Source organism: Dama dama, chromosome 18, assembly GCF_033118175.1.
Source record: "Dama dama isolate Ldn47 chromosome 18, ASM3311817v1, whole genome shotgun sequence".
NCBI classification, from domain to species: Eukaryota; Metazoa; Chordata; class Mammalia; order Artiodactyla; family Cervidae; genus Dama; species Dama dama.
Window position 1 is genome coordinate 112,624,405 of NC_083698.1, and position 12,538 is coordinate 112,636,942.

The window sequence follows — 12,538 nt, forward strand, 5'->3', positions numbered from 1 at the left end:
ACTCTGCTACACAAATGCTCTTGAGTAATCAAGCCTGGTCCCTGGTCCTGCAGCTAAATCTTCCTCTTCGGAGATCACGCATCTGACACCGTTCCCCGTACGCTATCATTTCCAGTCACTTGCATTTCTTCCGTAGCTCACTGGACTCCTGCCTGTGGGGCTCAGATGGGGAACCTGGCTTCCACCACCCGGGGCCAGCGTTCTGCTCTGGCCGCCTCGCCGGCGGGCACTGCCCCAAGCCCTTGTCCTTCATCCCGTGGCTGGAACCCACCTTGTTCCCAGGCGTACTTTCCTGAGATGCCCCCGGCCCTGGAAGACGGGGCTGTGACAGCATTCATGGTTTAAGGATTTCCTTGGCCCCCTCACCTCGTTCTGGTGTGTTCCAGAATGCATTTAAGTATCTTCGAGCCTTTCTGTACAAGAAGAGACTTTTCAAAAAAGAACTTCAGACTTTCACAGAATGCTAACAGTTATTCTTGGCAATGATGTGTAAAAATAGAAATCATTTCAGTTGTGAGATTTCTGGAAAAGATTTAATATGGGTAATATGGAATTTGGAGGGGCGAGTGAAGACTCTGAGAGCAAGAGGACGTGGTCAAGGGGTGAATGTCTGCAGTCCTCTGGGCTGACGGGAGTTGACGGGAAAGGCCTCTGCAGGCCGGGGTGTGGGAGGGCAGGCCGTCCTCAGGGCAGAGCGGGGCACAGCCAGTACCTTCCAGGAGTCCCTGGCACCAGGCTGAAAGTGTCAGAGCAGGTCAGCCGCCCCCGGGCCGCCCCTGCCTTGGGCCCAACTGCTCAGGGCAGCGACCCGGGCGCTCAGTACCGGCCCTGAGGCTGCCTTCCCTCTGGCCTTCTGCAAAACCCAGGTGTGGTGGAGCTGAACGCTCAAACGCTGCTGCTGCGAGTCAGGTACCGCCCCTCTGGCTGGATGGCAGGCTGCTCAAGCTGCAGAATCGCTACAGAGATGCTCGGTTAAGCCTTCATAAAACCGGTGAGAATTTCACCCTGAGGTCCTTTGTCCTCGGGATCAGACTGACGGTGCCACAGCTCCCCTGAGACAAAGGCAAGAGCCCTTCCGGCAGCTCCACATCTGTGTCTCCCATCCTCCACAGAATCCAGAAATGCCGGGCCAAGTATGATCATGTTCAAGTCTCTGCAGGGGTTAGAATCTAGAAACTGGAAGGCAGTTTCCCTAGTGGGTCTAGGCAGGAACAGCTGCCTCTAAAGATGTTGCCAAAAATAAAATAAAATAAAATAAAGATGTTGCTAAAACACTCTTTGGACAGACCTTCCACCGGGAACTGCATTTTTGTGTTTACCGAGGTACGAGATGTCAGTTCTTTTTTTTTTTTTTTTTTGACATGTCAGTTCTTTAAGGGTAGGTAGGCATTGTGACACTTCTTGTTGGCATGTTAGCTCTTTTCTGGGTATGATTTTACACTGGCATTCGTGACTATGAAGATGAAGTCCATGAGTTCAAGTTTATCTTGTAGGGGAGGAAAAACTTTTTTCTCTACCCTATTATGTTCTGTCCATGAGGCACTGCAAATTAAACTAACAAAGAGCCAGATTAACAGGAGGGGAAAAACCCGGAGTTGACTTCCACATGTAACACACTTAGACGCAGGAGAACTCAGTGATGAGTAACTCAAAAGGGTGGTTCGAATTGGGGTTTAAATACCATGTTAATATGTGAGGCGGAAGGGAAGGCACTTGTGGGAAAAGATGACTCTTGGGGAAGATAAGTGATTTTCAGGAGAGCAGACAGGAGATAACGCTTCGGGTGCTATTCGCCCGCACAGGGGCGAGCAGCCTTCCCTTCCCCTCCAAGGCCACGCACCCGCCCTGGGAAAGGAGCTGGGTGGCTTTTCTTCTCCCTTCTGCTCAGGAGAGGGCTCCCGGTGGCCTCACTTCCCAGCGGTCACTGTCTCAGTCAGACAGGAAGGGGAGGGGCAGGCCTTCTCCACGTCTGCAGACTCGGGAGTCCGGAGCCTCAGACGCGCTCTCTGCTGACTGTACACCTTCATCCCCTCCAGTCTCTGCCGCGATCCTAACCGACCCGGGGCCTGACGGACCTGCTGACTCAGCTCTGCGAGGTCACCTCCCCTCACAGTTACTCATCCCGCAGAGCGCTTCAAGCAGTGATTCTCAATGTGGGGTTCCTGGAAATGTGCCAGAAGTGTCTGTTCTCAGGCCCCACCCAGACCTGCTTGAGCAAACTCCGGGGGAGGGGCCCGGAAAGCTGGGTGTTCAGGACTCTCCAGGTAATTCCAACCGGTGTTAGAATTTGAGAACCACCAACAGAATGTGGGAAAACCGCCTGGTACCTGAGGCCAAGAAAATATTCTTTATTTTTAGAGTAAAATAATCATAACACCAACAACAAAAGTAATTATTAGTTTTGAAAAGAGTCAGACACGCCTGAGCGACTAACACTTTTACTTTATGTTTTCACCTTCATGGACACAGAACCCTTGTATTATGTTTTCTACAATTACAGAGTCATAAAGTATCTCCAGGACAATGAAAGGTGTAAATAACTGATGGCTAAGCTATTGCACACAGCATACCCTGTAACCACTTTTTTACTCATGTAGAAATTTTTTGCTACATTTTCCGACAGCTTGTTCTTGTGGTTTAGTCGCTAAGTTGTGTCCTACTCTTTTGCCACCCCATGGACTCTATCCCGCCAGGTTCCTCTGTCTGTGGGATGTCCCAGGCAAGAATACTGGAGTGGGTTGCCATTTCCTTCTCCAGGGGATCTTTCTGACCCGGGACTGAACCTGCATCTCCTGCATTGCAGATGGATACTTTACTGCTGAGCCACCAGGGAAGCCCCTTTCTGACAGCTAGGATCTCACCAATTTAGAAAGATGGATACAAAACAGATTATAAGGAGGGAAGCTTAGAAACGACTGAAATGTCCATCAACAAGAAGCTGTTGATGGAGAAGGAAATGGCAACCCACTCCAGTATTCTTGCCTGGAGAATCCCATGGATGGAGGAGCCTGGTAGGCTACACTCCACGGGGTCGCAAAGAGTTGGACACAACTGAGCAACTTCACTTTAATAAAAAAAAAAAAAAAAAAAGAAGCTGTTGATTGAAGGCAGTCCCTTGACCACAGATGACGGCATAGCAACACCTGTGTTCCTTCCAGGGCGGGCTGGGCGGGCTCCACCACCTACCCACCCTTTGAGTTCAATCTGCGTGTGTATCTATCTCTACAAGACACTGTATTCACAATTTGGAAACACAAAAATCTCTACAAAGCACATTTTCCCCCCACAGGTCATTGGGTGTGAAACCTGATGTAAACTGACCTGAGGCCATTTATAATCGTCAGTGTGAACATTCATCCATTTTATGGCAAGGAATTCCAGAATGTGGCAACTGAAAAAACACACACAAAAGTTTTGAGTTTGGTTTTATTGGGGGAACTTACTGAGGACTATTGCTGGGAAACCGTCCTCTCCCATGTCTCTGGGGAACTGCTCCAAAGAGGCCAGGGAGGAGCCAGGAGTTCTGGTGAAAAAAAAAGTTGAACATCAAAACATTCCTGCTAATCACATAAACCAGCCATTCAAGTTAAGTGATTTTAGTGCTTTGCTGTGTGGGGGGGAGATGCAAGAGTCTGGGGTGATTCAAATTAATCCTACATATTTCTCAGCTGCGGAGGGCTTGCGAGCTGTTTCCCCACATCCTGAATTCAGCATGCACTGTCCAGGGGTGGGGTGGGCGGGCCCGCAGTGGCTGATGGCTGGATGGTGGGTAACACGCTTCTGTCCACAGATACGAGGGAATATACGGTCCTCGCACTGAATTACCTCTCCAAGTCAGGGAGAATTCAGAAGTCCAAAGCATATTTGGCCCCAGGAGTTTCTCAGAAGGGCTTGCCGACCCACCCGTGTGTATTGCGTGTAACAGGTGTGGCACTTGAGGCTCTGAGTGGCTGGAAGTGACCTGCCCAGAGCACTCCATTTGCGTGGGTTCGGCTGGATGCTGACTTCATAAGACTTTGCACTGGATTGAACAGTGTCCTTGGTTTTCATGTCCATGCAGGGCCTCAGGATGGGGCCTTATATGGAGAAGCATCTCTGCAGGTGTCCTGAGTGAAGGTGAGGTCTTACGGGGTGGGGCTGGGGACCCCAAAACCAGTGACTAGCGTTGTGATTGAGAATGGAGGAAAGCGATCATTTGCACTCACATCACACCACTGGTCCTTCTCATCACTGCACTGGACAACACTGTTGGTCAGTCAGTCCTGTCCGAATCTTTGCGACCGCAAGGACTAGCCCGGCTCCTCTGCCCATGGCGTTCTCCAGGCACGAACACTGGAGTGGGCTGCCGTGCCCTCCTCCACGCACTCACTGCTGCCCTCCAAATGAGGGGGAGCTGCACTCACCAAGCAACCTGGGAACCCAGCTGGGGGGCCTGCAGTTTAGCTCAGCGCTGACGTGATGATCTACCTGGCCCCCTCCCAGAAGCCGGCCCCAAGCCCAGGCCATCACCTGTGCCTCTGCCCAGCCCACTCCACAGCAGAGTCCGAGACCCCTCCTCCAGTCCAGCCCCTTCCAGAGCTGCTCGCAGGATGCTGGGCAGCCTTTCATTCACTAGATGACCTGCTTCCCATAAAGGATGCAGGTCAGGACCAGCCAGCTGGGAGAGACCCCCAGGCCAGATTTTGGGGGGCACTGAACCTCCTTTTCTCCTGGGGTGCCCCACCTTCCCAGAGCCCCCATGTAGTCTTTGACTTGGAAGCTCTCGGAATCCCTTCAGGTAGTGGTTTTCATGTACATATAACTTCACTGCACAGGCGTGCTGGGTTAAACGAACGCCTGCTGGTGATGAAACTGGGGTTGTTTCAGGGGGGTCCTGAAGAGCTCCCGTACCATGGCCTTTACGTCCTGATGCAGAAAAGAATTCAGCGAGATTCATATCAATGTATGACAAAACCCACTGAAATGTTGTGAAGTAATTAGCCTCCAACTAATAATAAAAAATAAATTAATTAATTAATTAAAAAAATTAAAAAAGAATTCAGCGAGAGGGAAAGTGATTTATTAGAAAAGGACGCTAGTGAGGTTCACAAGCGGGCTGGTGAGGGGGTGTGGTGCCCTGAGCACTTACTGGGCTCCAGCTTTATAATCAAAGGAGAACGGGGCAGGGAGAGACCTTCTCTGTCTTTCCTGAGCAGACCGCATGCTCCCATCATCAGTTCCTCCTCCAGGCTGAGCAGGAGAGTTTTCTGGTCCCTGCATGGTCAAGCTGGGTCCACACATCATTGATCTTCCTGTGTGCAGAGGACACGTCCTAGGGATCATCAGTCCCTGAGCTCACTGGGCAGCGGGCGGGTCTCCTGCCCCCATGGTTTCACGGTCTGGGTCAGTCTGGCTCCTGTTGCCTGGTTTTGTTGCCAAGCTAGCCTGCTTGGTTTTGTGGTTAAGCAAACCTGCTTTCTTGAGTGGTCATTAACTCATAGGGTCTCCCATATTTTCCTGCTTACAATCCGGTAGCGGGACGAGCGGTTTAATTGCCTGCTGTTCCCCTTTGCTCTGTCCCTATCAGAGATGAGCTCAACCCCAGCGCCTCCCCCGCCCAGAGGTCACCAGGGTGGGGCTGACAGTCCAACTCTTAATGACGGGGTGGTTCCCCTGGCAATCCTCCTGGACGGTTCCCAAAAGTCACCCCATTCACAGGAGCCCAGGTGTGGTTGAAAAGGGCTTCTTAAGAATCTCCAGTTATGGCTCAGGAAAGCCCCAGGGTCTCAGCGGGCTGTGCCGGACCTGGCGCCGGCTGGCTGGCGGGGTCGGTGTCCCTCTGAGGTTCCTAAGCTTGGCCCCAGCTTTCCTTCAGCCGCACAGCATGCGGGCTCCCAGCTCCTTGACTGGATTGAACCCTCGTCCGGCACTGAAGGCCCGGACTCTTAACCACTGCACCGCCAGGGAAGTCCCAATCCTAACTTTCTTGGGATTCCGGAGTACTTCCTGCTGTGTTCATCAGGATGAGTGGGCAGAGAGGAGGGACCCGGTGCCGGCCCAGGATGTGGCCCTTAGCGGGAGGGTGGTGGGCGGAGTCCAGGCCCAGGACAGGTGCGGGGACGGGGCAGGGGTGGTGGTGGGGAGTCCAGGACGGGGCAGGCTGGGGGGATGGGGCAGGGGGCGGAAGGGGGGAGTCCAGGACGGGGCAGGAGGGTCTTTTCAAATGAGTAGTATAATTAAAACAACTTTTGGGGGAAAAAGCATTAATTTCCCCTCACTCCAAAATCTTCTCTGAAATTAATAGACATAAGAAGTTACATTTATTTTACTGTGTTGAAATCAGTGTACAGTTCTAACTGGCCAAGAACCTAGAACCCGAGGCTTAATTCTAGAGAACAAAGTGGGGCAAGTGTAGGCAGGGCAGTTTCTACCAAATCCTCCCTGGAAACAATCATCTGCTGACCCAGCGGGACTGAGGCTTCCACCCCAGAGCCCTGAGTTCCCTCAGGACCAGGAACCGCCCCCGTCAGGACAGGGGGGCCCACCAGCTGACGGAGGATCTCGGCTCTCCCGGGGTGGCTGGAACGTGCCCCGCAGCCCCACGGGGACACTGGCTGACATCCCCCCTCCAGACGCAGCTGCAGCTCTTTGGCTCCGAAAGGATTTAAATCCCGTCCAGTTGGATCTGGTTCCTCTGCCTCTATCGTTCTGACCCGCAAATCCTGCTAATACCATGACTGTTTGCCAAGTGATGAGGGGCTAGAAAGACAGGGGCGTCCAGCTGCTGTCAGGGCGCTGAGAGCCACGTGGGTGCAGACAGAAAGGAAAGGAATGTGGGCCGCGGCCAGCGGGCACCGGGCACCCGGGAAGCTGGGCACGGACGCGGGCTTGCTAGCCTGTCAGGTCAGGTAAGCGAGACTTCCATCACCTGATGCCCGGAGAAAGGGGCCTGGAGCTGGGCGGTGAGCCGCCCACCTCCCAGGAAGCCACCAGGGGAGCAGAGGGACTCCAGCGGGCGAACCATGCAGCCGTCCTGGTGTTCCAGCTTCATGACTGCTTTCACTCTGCATAAAAAGAGTGCGGTTAGGACAGACAAGAGCCCGCCTTACTTTCAGCCCTCACATGTGGCTGTCCTACGCTGTCCTCATCTGTTGAGCGGTGTGAGGTTTCCTGGGGTCATCCTGGTGACGGCCGTGGGTCTGAGAGCCAGACGGTGTCTATGTGAGGGTGGCGGGCGGGCTCCCAGACCTGCCTTCTTTCTGGAAAACACAGGCCCATGCCGCTGATGCTCAGCGGGTGTGCAAGATGTCATCAGGCGTGCAGACGTGCACCCAGTGGGGTCCCTTTGCTGGGCCTTTGGGGCCCAGCTCTCAGAGCCCTGAGGGCTCCTGCGGCCCCAGCCAGAGAAGCTTCATCTCTAAACACCTCTGAGGGGCTGGTGGTCTACCTGTGACCCCCTGCCCCCCCAGCACAGGGAGGCCTCTCCTTCCAGGACGGTGACTGCTGGCCGAGCCGGCTGCTGAGCCAGTGGCCCCCGAGTCCATTAGAGGGTGAGCCGGACACAGGAGAGGAGCCGGCGGGGACCGGGCACAGGTGCGCGTCTGTGTGGCCCTCCTCCGCCTGCACAGCACCGGGGGCTGCTGGGGCGCGGGGTCGCGGGAAGGCAGCCCCCCCAGCGCCTGCATTCCTCAGTGGGGCTCAGCCCTCCGAGCTTGAGGCCCCCACGGCTGGCAGGACTGTGAGCCTGGAACCCCGGGAGCTCCCCCACCCCAGTCGGCACGCTGCCCTCCGGCTACAGAACTGCCCCCGGCCCCCTAGGTTGCTCTTTGGGCCCCGGGCTGGCCGTCAGCATCCCTCGGGCTGGAATGAGCCCTCTGGGCCAAGGTTCTCCTGGACCACCATCTCCAGACTCTGGGTGCAGGAAGGTGTCAGCACGCATTCACCCATCTAGTCCATAAACATTTGCGGAGACCTACTCTGTGCCTCAGACCCTGGAAGGCGCTGGGGGTTGGGCACGGGGCTGCGGGTGCTGGCTGGAGGGGTAGCCAGCACCGGGAGGGTTCAGGCCACAGCGATGCTGATGGGGGTCCCCAGGGAGGAGAGGCCCGGGAGGGTCTACTTCCACAGGGCCTGATTTCCAGGGCACGGGGTACAGAAGACCCGGGTGCTGGGCGCAGCTGCATAGAACGGGCCCCTCGCAGCCAGGGGACTTGGGAACGATGGGGAGCAGGCCTTCTCTCCAGACTGGGGAGCTGACCCGAGGTGACCCCCGCATGGGCAGCAGCCCCTGGACGCCCCTGCTCCCCCACATCTGCTCCACTCCACACCAGGCCTTCCTCGGGCAGACTGGGAGTATCTTCCTCCTCCTCAATGTCAGAACAAAGTGAAGACGCTGTGGACACAATTGGGGATGTTTAAAAACAGATTCTGTTGGGGAGAAAAATCTGTCCTTGCTCTTCTAGGTTCTTTGGACAGTCTAAGAGTTAAACTGACATAAGACAGGTTAACAGGAAAAAAGCTCCTTCCATTGATGTGGGGGTCCCATAAAAGCACAAGACTCCACGGCAGGCAGGGAGCTGAGACATCTAAGCCCTCCCAACCAAAGGAGACGGGCAGGAGTCTGGGTTCAAAGTTGGGGGGCTTGGCGCGCTTCACAGAGGGTGAGAGGGACGACTGTGTGGGTCCAAGGCCCATCTCTTCCAGGGCTCCGCCCTGCCGTGCAGATTTCTGATGTGAAAATTTATCTCCAGGAATAGCTGTTTTCCTAGGCCAGGCACTTGTCTAGAGTCTTTCAGGCAGTTAAGGGAGCAGTAAGAAAGTTTTCTTGAGTCTGCACCTCTTAATTGCCTTTGGCTCAAACAATCCAGGTGCGAAGTGGTATGTTTTGGGGTGGCTTACGTTAGGTACATGCGTGCTCAGTCATCTCTAACTCTGTGACCCCATGGACTGCAGCCCTCCAGGCTCCCCTGTCCTGCGGAGTCTCCAGGCAAGAATGCTGGAGTGAGTTGTCACGCCCTCCTCCCGGGGATCTTCCCGACCCCGGGATCGAACCTCTGACTCTCATTCTTCTTACTCTTCACCCATGGCATCGACAGTGGGTTCTTTACCACTAGCACCACCTGGGAAGTCCAGGGTTACTCTGGCCCCCTTCAATTACACATTAGATCATGTTCTTGAATGAATGTCTCATTTCTTACGAGTGATGACAGTATTGAGGTTATATAGGAAGCTTTCCTCATGAGATCATACGTGCTGAGACAGCTGGAGGCAAAATGTCAGGATGTCCACAACCTGCGTTCAGATGATTCAGCAAAAACTGGAAAAGGGAGAAAGAGCCTGAGCTGTGGGGAGGCGGCAGCTGTTGGTGAATGGAGGTGAAGATACCTGTTAGTTCGACTGGTTTTTCAATTTTCCCGGAGTTCTGGAAAATTAAGAACTCGGGGTGGGGGAGGCAGGGTCTGTGTTGAAGGGAAGTCCGTTAGAGCCCGGGGGCCGGGGGCTGCCCTGGTTTGTCTGCCTGAACCGTGGCAGGCCCGGGAGCCCTGGCTCCGTCCGGGGGGCCTCCGTTTGCTGGTGGCTGCGTGCCGGGGAAGCTCTGTCCGCGGCCACGGGTTCCATTTCAACCCCAGACAGCCCTTTGCAGGTTCATCTGGGCTTCAGAACAGTAGGGTGTGTGAGGGAGGCTCGGGGCGGTGGGGGGGAGCATCTGTCTACCTACGGCTGATTCATGTGGATGTTTGGCAGAAACCAACACAATCCTGCAAAGCAATTATCCTTCAATTAAAAGCAAAAATTTTTTTTTAAAAGTAAAAAATGTTAAGAGATAAAATAAATAAAGTAATAAAATAGTGCGGGGAAGTGAGGGGAACAGGGAACCAGGACTGGGAACCAGGACACGTCATCCTGCAGGGATGCTGCTGGAGAGGAGAGGTCGTCCGTTGGAGAAGCTTCCCAGAGCAAGCGAGGACCCACGTTGGCTTCAGTTACAGAGCCTGTGCTCCTTCTCTCTGCTCGGCCTTCTCGGAGTGCAGGAAGGACGGTGACAGGCGGCAGATTTCTGGGACCGGCAGGTTTCCGCTTCCTCCTCTTCTCAGCTGGGTGCTGTGTGTCCAGGCAGTGGGTCTGAGCTCTAACGGAAAGGAGCCAAGCTGCTCTCGCTTCTTTACGGAGCAAGTGGTGATTCACTGGAGGAGGCCTCGCCTCCAGGAACCACTCCGTTCCTGTTCCCAGGCCCCAGAGGCTGCCTCGGGCACCCGTCTGCCTTTTCTCTGAGCCTCAGTTTCCCCCTCTCAGGTCCAAGGTACCTGGTTCTGGGCAGAGCAGCCATGGAGAGGAAAGGCCAAGGGCTCTGAGCAGGGCCTTTGCATGCTGCTCGCACTGGTATGAAGGCCCCCGCTGCCTAAGGGTGTCTGGTTTGTGGCTTCACATTTCCCCACACCCTCTCCAGCCCTTGTTTGTAGACTTCTTGAGCGTTCTGACCTGTGTGGAGACTTTTGATTGACATGTTCCTGTTGGCTGTTGAAGGCAGTGTTCCGAGTAGAGAAACACATACACTAAATATATATGTGAAACTGCACATGTCTCACTCAACACCTGGAGCTTTCACCATACCCTTTATCTGCGACTCTCAAAGAACTAATCTTCAAAGTTCCAGCGCACAAACGAGGCACAGCAGTCACCGTCATTCCTATTTCACCGACAGGGAACCGGGGCTCGGGGCAGAGTCAACGTCACAGCATCGTCAACACTGACGCTTCACTGGACCTCCCGGGGGCGCAGGGCACAAAGCCGAGCTCACGCAGCAAGTCCTGGTGGTCCCAACAGAAACGCAGCCTTTCTCCTTCTCGGCCCGGCGCTGGCGCTCTGTCCCCTTCCCGCTCACCCAAGACCACACTGTTCAGGGGCCCGGCAGTGTGACAGTTTTCAGTTACAAGCTCCTACATGTTCGTTGTCTGTTGAGATGGAAGACCTACTCTATTGCTTGCTCTTTATGCGTGCTGAATATGTTCTGGAATCCCAAAGCTCCTCACAGCTCTCTGCAATCCATCTGTGTCCTCCTCGCCTCCTCCCCTGGGGGCCTTGCATCAGACTGGGGTGTCCCACCTCTGACCCCTCTGTCACTACCCCCTCGATTTCCCATCTGTTTTAAAGGAAGGTGAGTTTCTCGACTTTTACACCCGGGTTCCAAGCATCCAGACTCCATGAGAATGACTTTGACCTTCGCTTTCTCTCCAGCATCTTCAGTTCCTTTTCTGTCCACGGCCTCTTTAATTAGAAACACGCAGGAATGTCTGTCTTTGCAGAAACAAACACAACACAGCCAGGTAAGCACCAGGTCTTCCTGTGACCTTCTCTTTCTGGGTATCTTCTTTCCTTCCTTCTCTCCTGGGGACAAATCCATCTAACTGTTGCCAGGGTTTCCCAGCAAGCACCAGGCTGTAATCCAGTCTCCTGCAATTACTCCAGAAAAGGCCACCGACCTGCGAACCATGAATGTGTCTCAGCTCCCACCCCTCTTTTTTTCCTTGACGATGTTAACTGTTTCCTAGGTTCACCCCCACGGCCAGCTTTTTGCCCAGCTGCTCTTTCGCTTCCCATGGCAACGAGGCTCTTACACCTTGACGAGCAGCTCTGACAGGTCTTGGAAGGCCTGGGTAGCCGGTGACATCACTTGCTGGGGGTTTTCAGTGGACCCCATGGTCCCCTTTCTCCCCACAGCCAACATCTGCACTCTGTCTTCTTCACCCACACCGGCTCTTCCTCCTGGTCAGAGCCTTCACAGTGTGGAATCGAGTTTTCCTTTCCTTCATCCCCACGCCTCATCAGGTACAGGTGCTTGGGATTTTTCTTTTTCTTCTATAACCGAAAAACATTTCCAAGGTTTCATGATCACCGTTTCCTTCCATTGTCCAGTGAAATAATTTGAGTCTCCTTCTAAAGTGACTGCAAGGAATTCCCTGGTGGTCCAGTGGATAAGAATCCACCTGCCAATGCAGGGGACTCAGGTTCGATGCCTGGTCCGGAAAGATCCCACAACAAAGGCCAAGGGCCGCAACTACTGAGACTGCAGTCCTAGAGCCTGTGCTCCGGAACAAGAGAAACCACCACAGTGAGAAGCCCTCGCATCACAACTGGAGAGTAGCCCCCGCTCACAGAGACTAGAGAAAGCCCCCAAGCAGCAACAAAGACCCAGGCCGGCTACGCTCAACCAATCATTCTTAAAACATGGTTAAAAAAAGAGAGTACAACTATTAAAAAATAATAACATGACTGCAAGAAATTCAGAACCTGTCCCTTCACTGGTCTCCTCTTCTAGGGTCTCCTGGCTGGGATCCACCCCATGGTCACTGTCTTCTGAACACAGGCCCAGCCCCTGCTTCATTCCTCAAGATGACCTTTCTCACACAGAAAGAGAACACCAGGCTGTAAAGGCTGACACAGTTCTGCAACCCTGAGATGTCACAGAAGGAATGAAACGCTTGGAAACAGCTCTTCATGATCACAGGTGCCCGGCTCCCTGCTCGGTCGTTCCTCTGAGGTGGCCCCTTCCAGCCACCCT